The sequence below is a fragment of the Bubalus bubalis genome, chromosome 2, assembly GCF_019923935.1.
Source record: "Bubalus bubalis isolate 160015118507 breed Murrah chromosome 2, NDDB_SH_1, whole genome shotgun sequence".
In the NCBI taxonomy this organism is placed as follows: domain Eukaryota; kingdom Metazoa; phylum Chordata; class Mammalia; order Artiodactyla; family Bovidae; genus Bubalus; species Bubalus bubalis.
The window spans coordinates 11,728,210-11,747,970 of NC_059158.1; the positions used below are offsets into that span (position 1 = coordinate 11,728,210).

Sequence of the window (19,761 nt, forward strand, 5' to 3'; positions counted from 1 at the left end):
TCTAGTTGAGGAGATAGGGCAATTAACAAATGCATGTATAAAATGTACGGTGCTTAAAAGAAAAAAAAAAGTAGGCTAGAGAAGCGGTCCCCAACCTCGGTGGCATCAGGGACCAGTTTGTGGAAAAAAATTTTCCCACAGACCGGGGAGGGGATGGGAGATGGTTTGGGATGATTCAAGCACATTACACTTACTGCTGCTGCTGCTAAGTCGCTTCAGTCGTGTCTGACTCTGTGCAACCCCATAGACGGCAGCCCACCAGGCTCCCCTGTCCCTAGGATTCTCCAGGCAAGAACACTGGAGTGGGTTGTCATTTCCTTCTCCAATATTTACTGTGCACTTTATTCATATTATTATTACCTCAGCTCCACCTGAGATCATCAGGCATTAGATCCTGGAGTTTGGGGACCCCTGGGCTAGAGGACACAGGGACAAGGTGCTGCTTTATATATGTCAGGGAAGGCTGCTTAAAAGAGGCAGCTGGAGAAGAGCTACTCAAGAAAGCAGAGCAGCTCAGAAGAGAATTACAGATTACGGCCTCCTGGTTTATATACTAAGTAATATTTGAGAACAGAGGTAGATTATTTTTCAAAAGTTAAATTTCAAAAGTGGCTCATATTTAATTTTCAAAAAGACCAATGAGTATGGATCCTAAATTTAAATGACTAAAACTGCATTCTTAGAAAAAGTGCTCAAGTGAACACCTTTCGACTGTCACATGGTCCCTGGGAAGGTCCTCTGCAAAGGGTAGTGTTGTTCTGACACACACAATAATTCTTTTTTTTGGTTTTTTAACCACAAGACTGTGCTCGATGTTTTAAATGCTCTTGTATCAATAAATTGAAGTTGTGCCAGATCACTGCCTCTTAGAGGCCAAACAGGGGAAAGTGACCATCCAGCCTGCCTCATCCAAAGTTGATATTCGAAGCAATGTTAGAGTCTTTAGAAGAAGCATCAGAGCTCACTACACTCAACTTTCTCATATTACTCAAGATAAAACGGGTCCTCAAGGCTGTACGGTTAATTGCAGCACCATGGGTAAAATCCAGGTCTTCCAACTCCTAGGTCAGTTTTCTTGCCTCTTCTCTCTGTACAAGGTACCACACCTTAGAGCCATTTTGAGACACTTTGAGGAGCAAAGTCCATCTGCAAGAGCCACAGTGGCATTTGACAGGTGGATGATGGGGACAAACGGAGAACAACAAAGGTAGTGAGTCTGGGGCAACAAGCTGCTGAAGATGGACACCACTAATTCCAGTGGCTGCCATGATTATTACTAACACGTTCATCTACCCTCCACCATACCCCATCTACATGCAAGCTCATGTCCTTTGAAAAATCTCCTGCCTCCTCTATTATAATGGCATGGCTTTGGGACACCAGGATACCAAAATAAGGAGAAAATATCACTGCAGATGGTGATTGCAGCCATGAAATTAAAAGACGCTTACTCCTTGGAAGGAAAGTTATGACCAACCTAGAAAGCAATATTCAAAAGCAGAGACATTACTTTGCCAACAAAGGTCTGTCTAGTCAAGGCTATGGTTTTTCCTGTGGTCATGTATGGATGTGAGAGTTGGACTGTGAAGAAGGCTGAGCACTGAAGAATTGATGCTTTTGAACTGTGGTGTTGGAGAAGACTCTTGAAGAGTCCCTTGGACTGCAAGGAGATCCAACCAGTCCATTCTGAAGGAGATCAGCCCTGGGATTTCTTTGGAAGGAATGATGCTGAAGCTGAAACTCCAGTACTTTGGCCACCTCATGCCAAGAGTTGACTCATTGGAAAAGACTCTGATGCTGGGAGGGATTGGGGGCAGGAGGAGAAGGGGACGACAGAGGATGAGATGGCTGGATGGCATCACTGACTCGATGGACGTGAGTCTGAGTGAACTCCGGGAGTTTGTGATGGACAGGGAGGCCTGGCATGCTGTGATTCATGGGGTCGCAAAGAGTCGGACATGACTGAGCGACTGAACTGAACTGAACTGAATTAACTCAGTGCTGTAAAAATATAGCAAGACTGCAAAAGGTTACTAACTTCCAAATTTACTAAGAAAACTGGGACTTCCCCCGCCTCCCCAAGCGAATGTAATTTGGAAGAAAAAGTCCTTTGGAGTTCAAAAGAATTTAGCATTTTCTTCCTCTCGCTCAACCCATTCCATTTACAGAAGGATTTTTAAATGACTTTAAGTTGTGGCATCTTAAGGTTTACACTCTAGAATGTCTTTGAAAACCTCACTTAATGTTTGAGGTCTGACAGGGTATCACATGAGCAGTTCAAAGCAATGGTTTAAAACAAAAACACACACCACCAGATTCGAAACAAAAGCTATATTGATTATAGTTCCTGCACTGTTCTTTTTAAATGTAACCTGAAACCTACAGCACTTTTCCATAAGATACTTGTTTCCTAGGTTAAAAGATGCTAAAAAAACATCATCAGACGTGCATTCTGTTGACTACCTGATTGGGAAATACTTTCTAGAAAAGCATACAGCTAGAGTAGCATCCAGATCTAACAGGGCCCCCAAAGTATTCCTTAATAGTGATAGAAGCTTTTAGAATAAGAGTTTTTTTAAAATAAGATTCTGCTGCTTGTGGGAACCCCAAACTAAGATGGAGACTCATCAATAAACAAGCAGCATAGAGCAACACAGACTATAAACCAACACTTTGCAGGAGCCAGTGACTTGCCCAAGGTTGCAGACTTACTTGACCTTGACCTTAGGACCAGGAATAGAATTGAGGTCAATAATTCTAGGAGCCCTGTACTTTCCACCAGAACCAATGTGATCATATGTACAAAATGAGAATCCATGAAAACACCAGCATCCTCCATCACCCACTTACCCTGAGGCACTGGGAGCTCTTGAGTTCAATAAGCTTATTTTAATATGACTATTTAACCCTCGGGAAATATGGATAAACATGCATATTTAATACAAATTTTTAGAAAACCAAGAAATAAAATTTCAGTGGAAATTTTTCTTTTCAACAGTAAATGCTTTTTCTCCTAGATACATGCCCTCATATCACTGCTCCTAGCTCTCTCAAAATTGTTTATGCAACTGGAAAAAAAAAAAGATAATAAATGCCTGGAAAACTTTCCTGACCAAATTATTAAGAAACTGAAAACTTAATGCACAGTTATATATATATACACACACACACATATGTGTATATACATATTTATATTTAATACACATACACACAAATATGTAAAGATGTGTGTGCACAAATATATATGATAGATATTTCCACACACAAAAAAAAACCTAGTCAAAGATGGCGCTTCATGTTCTAAAATTTGAAGGTAATATGTTCATAGGCTAGCCCAGATTTCCTGTAGTTTTCTTCTTTCCTGGACAAAGCTCTAAGCATTTTTTTCTTATGACACAGTCTAGCAATAAGGTAAAATCTCCAGAAAGCAGCAGAGCTGAGTGAACCCTTAAGTTCTGTAGTAAACTAAAGCTTCTGGAAGCCCACAGTGTGCTTTCTCTTCAATTACTGGATCCTATACCTCCTCATGAAAGGTGACCAGCAGCTGAATGCAGAAACCACTCATCTCAAAATCCCAACCCAGCAGCCTGACAAAAACCAATAAATCAGCCAATTTTAAGCAAGAAAAGCACCCTGAAGAGCTGACTACTAGCTTGTATACCTCAGATTTCTGAACGCCAGAAACATTTCCTTCCAATCAAAAACTCCATGTAAATAAAATAATGACAGAGTGTGATTCCCTGATTGGGAATCCTTAGCCTGAAAGGTTTTACCCCATACCCACTAACCTAAAAGAACTGCAGAGCAGGGTTTAAAGAGGCTGCTATAAACTTGGCTCTAGGCTGAAATAATCACTGTCTTCCACCCTTTTATTCCAGAAGGAGAGAATGAGCAGTGCCCAACAGAAGCTGAGAAAGTCAAGTTCACAGCAAATAACAACAGAACCTCTCCCCTTTACAAAAAAAAAAAAAGAAGAAGAAATTAATTGGAGGATCACCTAGAGCTAATGCTAACACGTCTTCAGCACCCTGGCTCGAGCATCCAGTGATTCACAAACCGTTGCAAGGCAAGCCAGTGCAGATTCAACTCTTGTTAACTTACAACATTCACTGTGCGCGGTTCACAGGTAGCCCCAGCTTGTACGTCACCATGGAGACTTCCCACAAGAAGCTGGAGTGCTCCTGGGCCTAGGTGTGTTCTTTCTTCCTTTCACAGAGAAGGGAGAAGTACCTAGCGTGGGAACAGAAGGGAAAATAAAAAGCTGAACACTCCGTCAAATCCCTTGTTATCGCAACAAACGAAGATCAATTAGACTGATGGGTAATTCACCAAAGACCATTTTCCAGTACACTTTGCTTAAAAAGGAAATGCGATATTTTTGCTCTTGCCCCAGGAGACGGCATGGTGCAGCCAAGCGTTTCCCCCACCCCCACCCCAAAGTTGAAGCCAATTTTGGGAGACTTGCAATCCCAGCTGAGATGCAAACTTGCAACATGGCCTCAAAATAAGCCACCCGAGTTGACGCTCTTGCAAAAAGGCGGGTACCCGGACTATGACCTTTTGCCATTTTCATACCTCACCAAGTTGTTGGGAAGATCAATAAGAACACTTTGGCAAGGCACTCCAAGTTCCCAAGAAGAAAGGCACCCCGGAAAGACAAAGGATTATTCACCGTCAGAAGGCTGTAGCTTAGCTTTGAGCCAGAATATAAAAGTCAGCTTTGGCAAGGCACCCACAATCAACCATCGCCGGTGCACCCAAGCGTCCAAATGTTTCTCCTTCCACCTAGTGGTCAAGGGGTTCACAGGGCAGGAAACAGAGCTGTCTGGAATCTCAGGGAGAAAGAAAGTAAAGTCTTGGAACAGGAAGGAAAGAGAAAGAGGAGACCAAAACTAATAAGGAAGGCATGTGCCGGGGACATGATTATTTGGTCCACACTACCCAGCTCGCTCGCACTGCTGGTCTGCAGGGTTTAGTGTGCTGATATTTGCAGGGCTGTGAAATTTTCCACTTGGCCATCTGCCATTTCCAGCCACCAAGGATAACATGATAGAAGTGGTATGTGGAGTTCTGCTGACCACTGCCAAGGACAGACCTTCTAGTCATCTGCTGCAATCCAAGGAGGCCTGCCCACGTGGCAGGCAATACCCAGTATCTGCGGAGTCAGAGATCTCCATTGTGTTCTTGTGCACTGGTTTTTGGAACTCAAGTAAAGGTCCTTTCATTTTACGTGAAATTCCTCTTGGTAGACTGGACCTAGGCTGGTCTTTGGAGAGAGATCAAGCCCTGAACTTTGGAGTGGGAGCACTGACTCCAAGACACTAGACAACCAGAGAACTAACCTTAGGGGGTATCAAATAGTGAGAACTCACACAAAGGAAACCACTTGAATACAAGACGAGGCATCACCCAACCACAGTAGCACCCTGTGCAGGACACCTCATCTAAACAACAAGCAAAACAAAAATACAAACCCAATCACCAGCAGTGAGGATTACTACCTCACTCAGCCTTGCCCATCAGAGAAAAAACAAACAAACAGAAACTCAGCATAAATTTCACCCTATACAAAGCTTACACAAACCAATGGACCAGCCTTAGGAGGGCAGAAACCAAAAGGAAGAAAGAATTCAACCTTGAAGACTGGGAAAAGGAGACCTCAAACACAATAAGTTAAAAAAACAATAATGAAAAGACAGAGAAATACTACACAAATGAAGGAACAAACTAGAAACATAGAAGTCCAAATAAATGAAGAGGAAATAGGCAAACTACTTGAAAAAGAATTCAGAGTAATGAGAGTAAAGATGATCAAAAACCTTGAAAACAAAATGGAGAAAATGCAAGAATCAATTAACAAAGACTTAGAAGAATTAAAGAATAAACATATAGAGACAAACAACACAGTTACTGAAATTAAAGATACTCTGGAAGGAATCAATAGCAGAATATCTGAGGCAGAAGAACGAATCAGTGAGCTGGAAGATAAAATGGTGAAAATAATATTTGAAGAGCAGAATAAAGTAAAAAAGAATGAAAAGAACCAAGGATAGACTCAGAGACCTCTGGAACAATATCAAATGCACCAATCTTCAAATTATAGGGGTCCCAGAAGAAGAAGAGAAAAACAAAGGGTTTGAGAAAATTTTTGAAGAGATTATAGCTGAAAATTTCCCCAAAATGGAAAACGAAATAGTTAATCAAATCCAAGAGGCACACAGTCCCATACAGCATAAACCCAAGGAGAAACATGCCAAGACACATACTAATCAAACTAACAAAGACTAAACACAAAGAAAGAATATTAAAAGCAGCAAGGGAGAAGCAACAAGTAACATACAAGGGAAATCCCATACGCTTAACAGCTATCTTTCAGCAGAAACTCTGCAGGCCAGAAGGGAATGGCAGGATATATTTAAAGTATTGAAAGGGAAAAATAAAAAACCAAGATTATAGTACCCAGCAATAATCTCAAACTTGATGGAGAAATAAAAAGCTTTTTAGACAAGCAGAAGTTAAGACAATTCAGTACCACCAAACCAACTTGACAACAAATGTTAAAGGGACTTATACAAGAAATACAAGAGAAGCAAAAAGATCTACAAAATCAACCCCAAACAATTTTTAAAAATGGCAATAGGAACATATATATCAATAATTACTTTAAATGTAAATGGATTAAATGCTCCAAACAAAAGACAGACTGGTTGAATACAAAAACAAGACCCATATATATGCTGTCTAAAAGAAACCCACTTCAGACCTAAAGACACATATAGATTGAAAGTGAGAGGATGGAAAAATGTATTCCATGCAAATGGGAAGCAAAAGAAAGCTGAAGCAGCAATCTTCATATCAGACGAAATAGACCTTAAAATAAAGATTACAAGAGATAAGGAAGGACACTACATGATGACCGAGGGATCAATCCAAAAGGAAGACATAACAATTGCAAATATCTGTGCACCCAACATAGGGGCACCTCAATATATAAGACAAACACTAACAGACATAAAAGGAGAAAGTGACAGTAAAACAATAATAGTAGGAGACTTTCACACCCCACTCACACCAGTGGACAGATCATCAAAACAGAAAATTAGTAAGGAAACATGTGTTAAATGATACATTAGATGAGATGGATCTCACTGATATCTTCAGGACATTCCATCCAAATGCAGAAGAAAACACCCTCTTAAGTGCACATAGAACATTCTCCAGGATAGACCACATCTTGGGTCACAAATCAAACCTCAGTGAATTTAAGAAAACTGAAATTGTATCAAGCATCTTCTCTGACCACAATGCTATGAGACTAGATATCAATTATAAGAAAAAAAACTGTCAGAAACACAAACACATGGAGATTAAACAACACATTTCTAAATAACCAACAGGTGACTGAAGAAATCAAAAGAGAAATAAAAAATTTTCTAGAAACAAATGACAATGAAAACATGACAACTCAAAACCTATGGGATGCAGCAAAAGCAGTCAAAAAAAAAAAAAAGAGTTTATAGCAATATAATCCTACCTCAAGAAACAATATCGAATAGTCTAACTTTACACCTAAAACAACTAGAAAAGAACAAAAACCCCCCAAAATTAGTAGAAGGAAAGAAATCATAAAGATCCGAGTAGAAATAAATGAAAAACAAATGAAAGGAACAAACAATAGAAAAGATTAACAAAACTAAAAAATGGTTCTTAGAGAAGACAAACAAAATCGACAAGCCTTTAGCCAGACGCATCAAGAAAAAAAGAGAAGAATCAAATCAACAAAATTAGAAATGAAAAATGAGAGGTTACAAGAGACAATGCAGAAATACAAAGGATTATAAGAGACTATTATGAACAACTATATGGCAATAAAATGGATAACCTGGAAGAAATGGACAGATTCTAGGAAAAGTTCAATCTTCCAAGACTGAACCAGGAAGAAATAGAAATTATGACCCCAATTACAAGCATTGAGATTGAAGCTGTGATCAAAAATCTCCCCCCCAAAAAAGCCCAGGACCAGATGGCTTCACAGGAGAATTCTATCCAACATTTAGAGAAGAGCTAACGCATATCCTTCTAAAACTCTTTCAAAAAATTGCAGAGGAAGGAAACACTTCCAAACTCATTCTACAAGGCCACCATCACCCTGATACCAAAACCAAAGACAACACAAAAAAAGAAAACTACAGGCCAATATCACTGATGAACATAGACGCAAAAATCCTCAACAGAATTTTAGCAAACAGAATTTAGCAACACATCAAAAAGCTCATACACCATGATCAAGTTGGGTTTATTCCAGGAATGCAAGGATTCTTCAATATATGCAAATCAGTCAACAGGATACACCATATTAAGAAACTGAAAGATAAAAACCATATGATCATCTCAATAGATGCAGAAAAAGCCTTTAACAAAATTCAGCACCCATTTACAACAAAATGTCTTTAAAAAATGGGTATAGAAGGAACCTACCTCAACATAGTCAAGGCCACATATGATAAGCCTACAGCAAACATTATTCTCAATGGTGAAAAACTGAAAGCATTCCCTCTAAGATCAGGAACAAGACAAGGGTGTCCACTCTCACCACTATTATTCAACATAGTTTTGGAAGTCCTAGCTACAGCAATCAGAGAAGAAAAAGAAATAAAAGGAATCCAGATTGGACAAGAAGAAGTAAAGCTCTCACTGTTTGTAGATGATATGATACTGTACATAGAAAACTCTAAAGATAGAATCAGAAAATTACTAGAGCTAATCACTGAATTTAGCAAGGTTGCAGGATACAAAACTAATACACAGAAATCACTTATAACATTTCTATATACTAACAATGAAAAATCAGAAAGAGAAATTAAGGAATAAATCCCATTCACCATTGCAACAAAAAGAATTAAATATCTAGGAATAAACTTACCTAAAGAGACCAAAGACCTGTACACAGAAAATTATAAGACACTAATGAAAGAAATCAATGATGACATAAAACAGATGGAGAGATATCCATGTTCCTGGGTAGGAAGAATCAATATTGTGAAAATGACTATACTACCAAATGCAATCTACAGATTCAATGCAACCTCTATCAAATTACCAATGACATTTTTCACAGAACTACAACAAAAAATTTCACAGTTCATATGGAAACACAGAAGACCCTGAATAGCCAAAGCAGTCTTGAGAAAGAAGAATGGAGCTGGAGGAATCAACCTTTCTGACTTCAGATTATACTACAAAGCTACAGTCATCAAGACAGTATGGTACTGGCACAAAAACAGAAATATAGACCAATGGAACAAGACAGAAAGCCCAGAAATAAACCCAGGCACATATGGGTACCTTATTTTTGACAAAGGAGGAAAGAATATACAATTAATTTTGGAAATTAATCCTTTGTCAGTTGTTTCACTTGCTATTATTTTCTCCTATTCTGAGGGTTGTCTTTTTACCTTGCTTATAGTTTCCTTTGCTGTGCAAAAGCTGTACAAAAATAAGCCTCTTCAATATTGAAGCCTCTTCAATAAATGGTGCTAGGAAACCTGGACAGCCACATGTAAAAGAATGAAATTAGAATACTTCCTAACACCACACACAAAGATAAACTCAAAATGGATTAAAGTCCTAAACATAAGACCAGAAACTATAAAATTCTTAGAGGAAAAAATAGGCAGAACACTCGATGACATAAATCAAAGCAAGATCCTCTATGACCCACCTCCTAGAGTAACGGAAATAAAAACAAAAGTAAACAAATGGGACCTGATTAAACTTAAAAGCTTTTGCACAGCAAAGGAAACTATAAGCAAGCTGAAAAGACAACCCTCAGAATGGGAGAAAATAACATCAAATGAAACAACTGACAAAGGATTAATCTCCAAAATATACAAGCATCTCATATAACTCAACACCAGAAAAACAAACAACCCAATCAAAAAGTGAGAAAAAGACCAAAACAGACATTTCTCCAAAGAAGACATACAGATGGCTAACAAACACATGAAAAGATGCTCAACATCGCTCATTATTAGAGAAATGCAAATCAAAACTACAATGAGATATCACCACACACCAGTCAGAATGGCCATCATCAAAAAGTCTACAAACAATAAATGCTGGAGACGGTGAGGAGAAAAGGGAACACTCTTGCACTGTTGATGGGAATACAAATTGACACAGCCACTGTGGAAGACAGTATGGAAATTCCTTAAAAAACGAGGAATAAAACTACCATATGACCCAGCAATCCCACTCCTAGGCATATACCCTGAGGAAACCAAAATTGAAAAAGACAGGTGTATCTAGAGGGGTGCGATGGGGCGGGAGATGGGAGGGAGGTTCAAAAGGGAGGGCACATATGTATACCTATGGTTGATTCATGTTGAGGTTTGACAGAAAACAACAAAATTCTGTAAAGCAATTATCCTTAAATAAAAAATAAATTTAAAAAGAAAAGAAATGAGGATCTAAAAAAGAAAAAGAAGTGGCACGTGGAGGCCCTTCTGGGAAAGGGCTGGGTGATTTTTGTTTGTTTGCTGCTTTTAAAGAAAAGACCTGACTGAGTTTACTCTCAGTATCTCATTAATTATTTCTTGAATCTAGATTTCTTGCCCCCCCACCCCCCCAAACGCCCTTCTGTAAGACAGAGCCAGGAGCAACTTCTCCTAGGCCAATATTATTCAAGGTATTTTGACGTGTGTACTTTTGCAGAGAGTGACGTACAAGAGTGGCTTTGGGGATGACAAGAAATAGAAGTTAAATACTACTCTAGAATCTTGTTTGCTTCCCAAATAAATCATTCACGAGTACCAGCCATGTTTTCCTTTCAAAGTCATAAGTGCACACTGAACAAAAATTGGAATCCCAGCATTCGCATGGTTGGTAAAGAATATTTTTGAGGGAAAAATGTGATCTCTTATCTTAAAAAAAAAAAAGGCAAGAACGAATAATACCAAATCTTAGGTTTGGAACTGGCAAAACACTGACAAGCAGACCTTTAAAGAAGTAAAAAATTGGAGAGAAAAAAGTGAGGATTAAAGAGAGAAAGGAGGTGTCTTCTATGAAAATAATTAACCATGACTTTTATAGTGAATTCAGTTTACAAAGTGCTTTCTTTCTTTTAAAATAGAGGTTATAATTGACATAAAACATTGAATTAGTTTCGTGTGTACAAAGTCTTTCTTATTCATTCATTCACGGGACACATTTTTTACTCGGAGCTTGCTATACCCAACAGGTTCTTTGTTCATAACGGTGAATAACACAGACAAAGGCCCAGGCCTTTAAGGACCTCACTGCCTCAAGCGGAACAGATGTTAAAAAATCAGAGTATATTATTTTTAACATATGCATAAAATTTAAAAATCAGATAGACATCAAGAAGGACAAATAAACACTGCGATTTGCCATCACCCTATAACGGGTTATGTCACTTAGAAGGAGGATCTGTCTTACAAAAGCAACACTTACACAGGGAAGTAAAAGATGAGCAAGAATTACCCGGCATCACATTTCTAGGCAGAGGAAACAGCCTCTGCATTATGCGATCTCACTAGACCTGTACTATTAGGTTCTGTTATTTCATCCTTTTCCCCCCTGGCTATTTCAAATGAGTCTCCTTGATCAAAAGATGATCAACAGAACCGTTCTCAATACCTTGAAACAGGAAACGATTCTTCTTTTCAACTATTGGGCCATCAGAGCAACAAACGCTAGCAATTTTTGCTAGGGGAACATCATTCAGTGCAGATATCATACTTAATGTGGCTTCCTAATGCATCATAAATAACCCCATTATCACAATGAAGTAAAGTGAAGCTCCCTCTTCATACCCACATGCCACAGCTGGAGTTAAGAAACTACCCCCCAAAGGGCTAAAATCAGATCACATTACATGTAAACTTCTTAAAACAAAACAAAACACGTCTGACTACCTTCTATTAGGTTCCAAACTGGCTGGCTTCCTCTTGACCATTACAACGTCTTTATTATTTCTTTCCTGGACTGAAATGGCATTTTTGCCCACTTTCTAGAGTGTCTGCGTGCCTTCTCTTTTGGTTCTCGGTTTGGTATCTATTTACCCAGGTAAGCAGCATGGTGTATAGAAATAAAAAGCCTCAGAAATATTGTGTTTATCTGAACTGTTTTCTTGTTCCCTACCATCGCAGAACTGGTACTACTTAATTTTTTCACTAAGGAAAATCAGTAATTTGCTTTCTTCATCTACAAAATGAAGGTATCCTCAGACAGGCTCATTCATGTTCTTCCATGAATGGAGTAAGTTTGAAAGTCTGTTCGAAACGAATAAGTCAAACTTCTGTTTGAGTCTCTTTTCACTAAAGACACCAGATAAAATGTAGTATCTCCTACACATTTGGTTTTTCCTATAAACCCAAATATCAACATTCTCTCAAGTTCAAAGTCATGAAATATAAACCTTTACTTTGACTCAGTAGTTCTGACAAGCTTTCACAATATCGGGAAGAAAAGAATGAGCAAGAAGAAAAAGTTGCCAAGTTGTCTAAAACTCTGCCATGAGACCTGGGGAATTATGCCAGGCTGACAGTTTCATCCTCTGTCCAGAGATGAAAATGACACAATGTCAATTTCTCCTTCTCCTGACTGCCCACAGCACTTACAGCCTCTACCGCGGGTTCTCTGCAATTCAGCACTTTGTTATATTGTCTTTTTATAGTCCACTGGATTGATTTAAGTCTTGAAAGGCTCAAAAAGTTTATAAGCTCCTCGATGAAAGAAACCTTGCCATGCCCTTCTTCTGCAGCCTCCTAAGAGTGTCGAGAAGAGTCTGAATTTAAATTAAACAATCCATATCCCAAACCGGTTCTACGACTTCATCCTTATGCCAAAGGAAGCACCACTCTCAGCTATAATGCCAACTCTTCTCACTCTGTCCTCCAGGGAGGGACTTGGGAGGTCCTCTGTGCCTGTCATCAAAATGAAAGCACTGCGTGAACCTGAGAACAATTAAATTATAACTGTACCCTTCTCTCTTCTATGCTTCAAGTCTATTCTATTTTTAGTCACTAATGGCTTTTGAACAGTTGCCATCTCCTTTCAAGACGTGCAGTCCCCTCCCCCACCACCAGGAGCCTTTATCCTTGATTTTCCTAGCTTCTCAAAAGCCATCGTTATGGAAACCCTCGTGGTATATGAAGGAGAGATGAGCACACTCTGAGGCAGTGGTTCTCAGACTTGAAGTGCTATCAGAAACACCCGGAGAGCTTGTGAAACTGTGTCTCTGGGTCCCACTCCCCAAATTTCTGATCCAGTAGTTCTGGGGTGAGGCCAGAGAACCTGCATGTTTACCAAGTTCCCAGGTAATGCTGATGCTGCTGGTCCAAGGACCAGGCTTTGAGAATCACTCCTCTAAGCCTAAGTCTTTCTGTCAGTTACATAGCCGGACAGAGACTAAGGATTGTTTTAGTATATTTAATCACTATAAGATGATTACGTTGGAAGGAATGATACCTGTTTATTCCAAAGTAGTGACAAATGACCAAACCACCCCAAAATCCCATACCACTTTAAAATCTGGGAAAACTTTTGGGGGCTCTTTGTCTCCTACTGGCTCAGGTCCTGTTGGGGTCAATTCTGCCCTCTGTCTCTCCTTCAGTCTTCTCTCTACCAGAAACTTCTTCACAGCTTACAAACATACTCAATCATCCCCAGACTCTGATACATTTCCAAATGGCTGTCACGTCTCCCCTATTCACCATAAAATACGTTAAAGTGTAGTATAAATTCCACGCTGTATTTCATCAGGTACCTCTTAAACCCATAGAGTTTGATTTCAACACTTTAAAAAGTAAACTTCTCTTTTAAAGGTCAGGAATGCTTTCCTGTCTTCTAAATATAGTGGCCGTTTCCTGATTGACTTTCTTATAATACTTGATAAAGGAGTTCCCTAAAATTTCATTTTATTTAGGACTAGAACTTTTCCTAAACAGCAATCTTTCTAGAATACAACCTTTACCTCACTTTCTTTGTTATTTGGGCTGGGTCAACCTCATGCCTTGGGTCCAGAGATGCTATGCTATGCTATGCTATGCTAAGTCACTTCAGTCGTGTCCAACTCTGTGTGATCCCATAGACGGCAGCCCACCTGTCCCTGAGATTCTCTAGGCAAGAACACTGGAGTGGGTTGCCATTTCCTTCTCCAATGCAGGAAAGTGAAAAGTGAAAGTGAAGTTGCTCAGTCGTGTCCGACTCTTAGCGACCCCAGGGACTGCAGCCTACCAGGCTCCTCCGTCCATGGGATTTTCCAGGCAAGAGTACTGGAGTGGGGTGCCATTGCCTTCTCCGGGGTCCAGAGATGGGCATATGCAAACTATCATATATAGGATAGATAAACAACAAGGTTCTATTGTATAGCACAGGGAACTATATTCAATATCCTGTGATAAATCATAATGGGAAAGAATATTAAAAAGAATATACATATATGTACAACTCAGTCACTTTGCCATATAGCAGAAAATTACAACACTGTGACTCAAGTATGGGCATCCCTGATAGCTCAGTTAAGAATCCACCTGCAATGCAGGAGACCCCAGTTCAATTCCTGGGTTGGGAAGATCTGCTGGAGAAGGGATAGGCTACCCACTCCAGTATTCTTGGGCTTCTCTGATAGCTCAGTTGGTAAAGAATCCGCCTGCAATGCAGGAGACCTCTGGTTCAATTCCTGGGTTCAGAAGATCTGCTGGAGAAGGGACAGGCTACCCACTCCAGTATTCTTGGGCTTCTCTGATAGCTCAGTTGGTAAAGAATCCACCTGCAATGCAGGAGACCTGGGTTCGATCCCTAGGTTGGGAAGATCCCCTGGAGAAGGGAAAGGCTGCTCACTCCAGTATTCTGGCCTGGAATATGTATATAAAAAGAATATACATATATGTACAACTGAGTCACTTTGCCATACAGCAGAAAATTAACACTGTGAATCAACTATACTTCAATAAATTTTAAATAAGTAAAAAGACAGGCATGTGATCTAGGCTTGGAGAATCAGAATACATATCCCTCTTGTGATGACGACTGGATCTGGATAGGGATGGGCACGAACCAAAGGCCCTCTCCAACTGACTGGAACTAAGAGGAATCAGGAAGCATGGTCTACTCACAGAGCTGTTTTTACCACCAGTGAAGCCCACATGAGGATGAAGCTCTGCAGTATGGAATGAGGTTGAAAGCCAGGACGTCTGAGTCCTGGTGATAGTGAGTTCCCTTGGATTTGGCCGTGCCAAAAGTCAGATTCATCCCTGGATGTTTTAGTTGTGCTGTGACAGACAAAATTCAAAAGTAGCCCTCAAGACTGCCCGGCCCCTAGTGCACATGTACCCTCTCCTAGTTATTTAATCAAACACAATCTGGGTGCTGCTGCTGTGAAGGATTTTGCAAATAAAATTAAGGCCCTAAATCAACTGACCTTAAAACAGAAAGCCTGTCCTTGGTGGGCCTGACCTAATCAGGAGAGCCCTTCGAAAGAACAGGCTCTTCCAGCAATGAGATTCAAAACACGAAAGATCACACTGAGGGAGAGGGGGAAACTTTGTGTGGCAAGAAACTCAAGATGGACACCAGGAGCCAAGAGTGATGCTCATCCCATCACCAGCAATAGAGTGAGGGTCTCAGTCTTACAACCTGCAAGTAAGAATCCAAGGCATACCTACCAAGACCCACTCAAGTCCTACTTCTTCCATCACTTTTTCCTTTACATACTCCTGTGCTACAACTTTCTCCATCAGAAGTATTTTTTGTTTGGTTTTGGAGGAGAATTCCTACGGTTTTTATTTCTTTTCCTGAGGATACTAGCCATTTTATTCTTTATCCGCAAACAGGCACCATTTCTCTAGACAGATTGTAGTGAACTCTAAGAAGCTGGGGTAGGCTAATGCCTTTGCCAATGGTAAGCCTTTGACACATACTGGGTGACTTAACTGAGAATGTGGCATTTTCCTTTTCCTCTGACATGTCCTCAAGTCTCCTCACTCTGTGAGCTCCTTTCTGGTTGACTTGGAGAAAAGTCACGACATGAACCAATATGGACACTGCTCTGTCAATCAACCAGAGCCTCTTTTTCCAACTCAGGACTAAAGGCTGACTCTCTTGGTATTTTCATCCTGAGGGAAGAAGAGGAACAGCTACTGACTACAGAGTTCAGAAATGCTTCTTCTGGGTAAGCTCAGACTAGCAGGTCCAGAGCTTCTGTCTGCACCCTGCTCACAAAGGAGCATCTATGGCGGTCGTGGGGGCTCCCAATGCTCCCCTTCCCCAGGGACAGCAACAGAACTTCCCCGAGAGTATAGGCGTCCAGATAGATTTCAAGTAGAACTACAGGGAGTTGATTGTAGCTCAAACCTAGGGTATTCTGAAGAATATGACTCATTCATCACATCATGCCATCCTTTTCAATCAACCAATCAATAATTTGTTTGACTTATCCATTGTAAAATCCTTTTCCAAACTGGCAGTCCATGAATATCTAGCAGGCACTTGTGGACATTCTCCCTGATATTAACTGGTTGGTGCTTAGGTAATGAAAACTAAAATTAGCATCTACCGAAAGAACACATAATCAGAGAGAGAAACATGCTGGGAAAAAAACCCACGATGAAACTTAGAAAAGAGCCAAAAAACTCATGTTGATCCATGCCACTGTTTCCTAGGATTAGCACAGCTTATCACAAAAGGTAAGGCTCTATCCACACACATATAGACCTGGCAGGTGTCTGTATTTGTATGCTGGTTATATCTCCGTACTGTTATAAAGCAAAGTTTATTGAGAAATACAACTATGCATCCAGAGAAACATATGTCTGCATATCAAGAAGTAAAGGGAAAAAAAATATGAGAAATACATAATCTTCACTGAACAGCCATAGAATGATGTCTCCAGGAAATTAGGATTTTAAAGATCAAGATGGCATGTGCTCCTTATTGACAATTCCTCCCCAACCTTATTTGTCTAATACTCTGCTTTCAAAGGGGGTTGCTAAGACCCAACAGAAGGCACTGTGGCCCAGGAGACAGAACAATCTAGATGAAGACACTTAAAGACCATACTACAGCTCTGCACCCCCTGGGATGCAGGTCCCTTTCAGGCTGCCAAGAGTCATTACACACCTTCTCCCAGGAGGAGGGTTTTATTCACACCTGCTGGAGAAGGTCAGTGAGAAGTCTGGGTGGATGCTGCAAAAGTGCCTGATAAAAATGGCAAGGGCAGGGACAGAACCTGTTTCATGCCTTGATCACTTATAAACCATTTATAAACCATGGGCTTTCCTGGTAGCTTAACTGGTAAAGAATCTACAAGCAACGCAGGAGACCCCAGCTAGATTCCTGGGTCAGGAAGATCCACTGGAGAAGGAATAGGCTACCCACTCCAGTATTCCTGGGCTTCTCTTTGTGGCTAAGCTGGTAAAGAATCTGCCTGCAATAAGGGAGACCTGGGTTTGATCCCTGGGTTGGGAAGATCCTCTGGAAAAGGGAAAGGCTACCCACTCCAGTATTCTGGCCTGGAGAATTCCTTGGACTGTATAGTCCATGGGGTTGCAAAGAGTCAGACATGACTGAGCAACTTTCACCTTCACTCTTTTCAGAAACTATGAGCTGTTATGGTCCCTGAGTAGCTATTGTGAAGAGTTCCCCCTGGCTTTACATTTCTTTCTGTTTCTGCTCTATTTTAATAACAAATATTATTTAATAAATATTAATACTTAATAACAAATTCTCTCCTTTTAATAACAAAATCAGTAAAAGTCTCAAGAAAAAAAATTCCAAGATGTTGCTCTCATTCTCTTCTTACCATTATATTAAGAGTAGTAAGATAGTACCGTCAACTATTTTATCTGGCCTGACTTCTAAAAACACCAAATGGTAAGTCATAGTAAAATAACAAGACAGAATTTGCACACACTCTCCAGCCCCATCCTTTAGGACAGAAACAAGGAACAGAATTCACCACAGGTATTAAAATTTTGGAAGCACCCTATCAAAGCCATGACTTCCTTTTCATTTAATGAAATGTTTTTACGCAAAAGCAAAGTTCCAACTAGGACCTCCAACCATGCTTTGGATACACGTCTACATATGGCTGAGTCCCTTCATTGTATTTGTTAATAGGCTATACCTCAATATAGAATAAAAAGTAAAAAATAAACCAATACAAGTTATGGTATTGTTACATGATTAAAGGCTATTCAAAGACTTGTTTTGTGAAACAGAATTATTTCCCCAAATTCAAAATCAGCAACAGTTTAACTATCCAACTTTGCATAATGTTTGGATCAATAGGATTTCCATAATTACATTAAAATCAACCTCCTTTGCCTACTTTTTGTCCATTTTCTTAAATTAAAAGCTAAGAGATACAATGACTATATATTAACCTCTTTTTTTCACAACTCTCTGATGCAATCAGAACAGAGGTACTTCTTGACAAAGACGCTATTGAAAACCTCTTCTTTGGGAGGAGGCTTAATAAAACTATGCTAGCTTAAAACTGAGATTTCAGTGGTTTCATCTGAGACACCATGGAACAGAAATGCCACTTGGCATTAAATCTGGGGATTACCTGTTGAAACAGCAAAGGCAGGTAGACTTTGATGTGGGTTACTCGGTGCCGAGAAAGTACCAATAAACACAATTATCCTTTTCTTTTTATTAACATGGAGTTGAAGATTTGATACGGGATTTGGAGCAAAGATTTGTTGCGTGGAGGGTGGGAGCAAACATGCATACACAGACACATGCCTGCTTCAACTAGTTACAAGTAATGCTGTATAACAAAGCACCTCCTATGCTGTACCTAGGAAGGACCTTTGTATTTTTTTAAAACACTTTTCATCTTGTATTGGGGTATAGCTGATTAGCAATGTTGTGATAGTTTCAGGTGGACAGCAAAGGGATTCAGCCATACATATATATATATGTATCTATTCTCTTCCAAACTCCCCTCCCATCCAGGTTGTCATATAACAAGCAGCAGAGCTCCCTGTGTTATACAGGAGGTCTTTGTTGGTTATCCATTTTAAATACAGCAGTGTATATAGGTCCATTCCAAACTCCCTAACTATCCCTTCCCTCCATCCTTCCCCCTTCCCTGCCAACCATAAGTTTGTTCTCTATATGAGTCTGTTTCTGTTGTGTAAATAAGTACATTTGTATCATGTCTTTTTAGAGTCCATGTATAACTGAGGCCATATGATGTTTCTGCTTCTCTGTCTGACTTACTTCCGTCACAATGACAATCTCTAGGTCCATCCAGGAAGAACCTTTATGTTTTACTACAAGTAAATCACTAAAGATGTGTTGCCTATAAGCTTAAAATATACCTAATGGGCCATCCCTGAGAATCCTGCCTCCCAGGTAATGAGCGTTATGCTATGCTATGCTATGCTATGCTAAGTCGCTTCAGTCGTGTCCGACTCCGTGCGACCCCATAGACGGCAGCCCACCAGGCTCCGCCGTCCCTGGGATTCTCCAGGCAAGAACACTGGGGTGGGTTGCCATTTCCTTCTCCAATGCATGAAAGAGAAAAGTGAAAGTGAAGTCGCTCGGTCGTGTCCGACTCTTAGTGACCCCATGGACTGCAGCCTACCAGGCTCCTCCATCCATGGGATTTTCCAGGCAAGAGTACTGGAGTGGGGTGCCATTGCCTTCTCCAATGAGCATTAAGCTAAGATAACTTTTGTTTAGCTCACATGAAACAGCCAGACCAGGTCCTCCCGTGAATGACTACAG

The 19,761-nt window shown here is 40.1% G+C and overlaps 1 protein-coding gene across 19 annotated transcripts in view; it reads right to left on the reverse strand.

Moving 5' to 3' along the window:
- ATXN1 (ataxin 1) overlaps positions 1–19,761 on the reverse strand; it is a 405,519-nt gene that overhangs the window by 135,567 nt on the left and 250,191 nt on the right. For 16 of the 19 annotated variants that reach the window (XM_025295470.3, XM_006079287.4, XM_025295434.3 and 13 more), the window contains one exon: positions 4,102–4,230. The exons of 2 other annotated variants lie outside the window; for them this stretch is intronic. The gene's annotated coding sequence lies outside the window, so the exon portion shown is untranslated. Of the gene's footprint in view, positions 1–3,997; positions 4,231–19,761 lie in introns of those variants that run through there. One more of the 19 variants, XM_044927467.2, reaches the window with a different exon arrangement.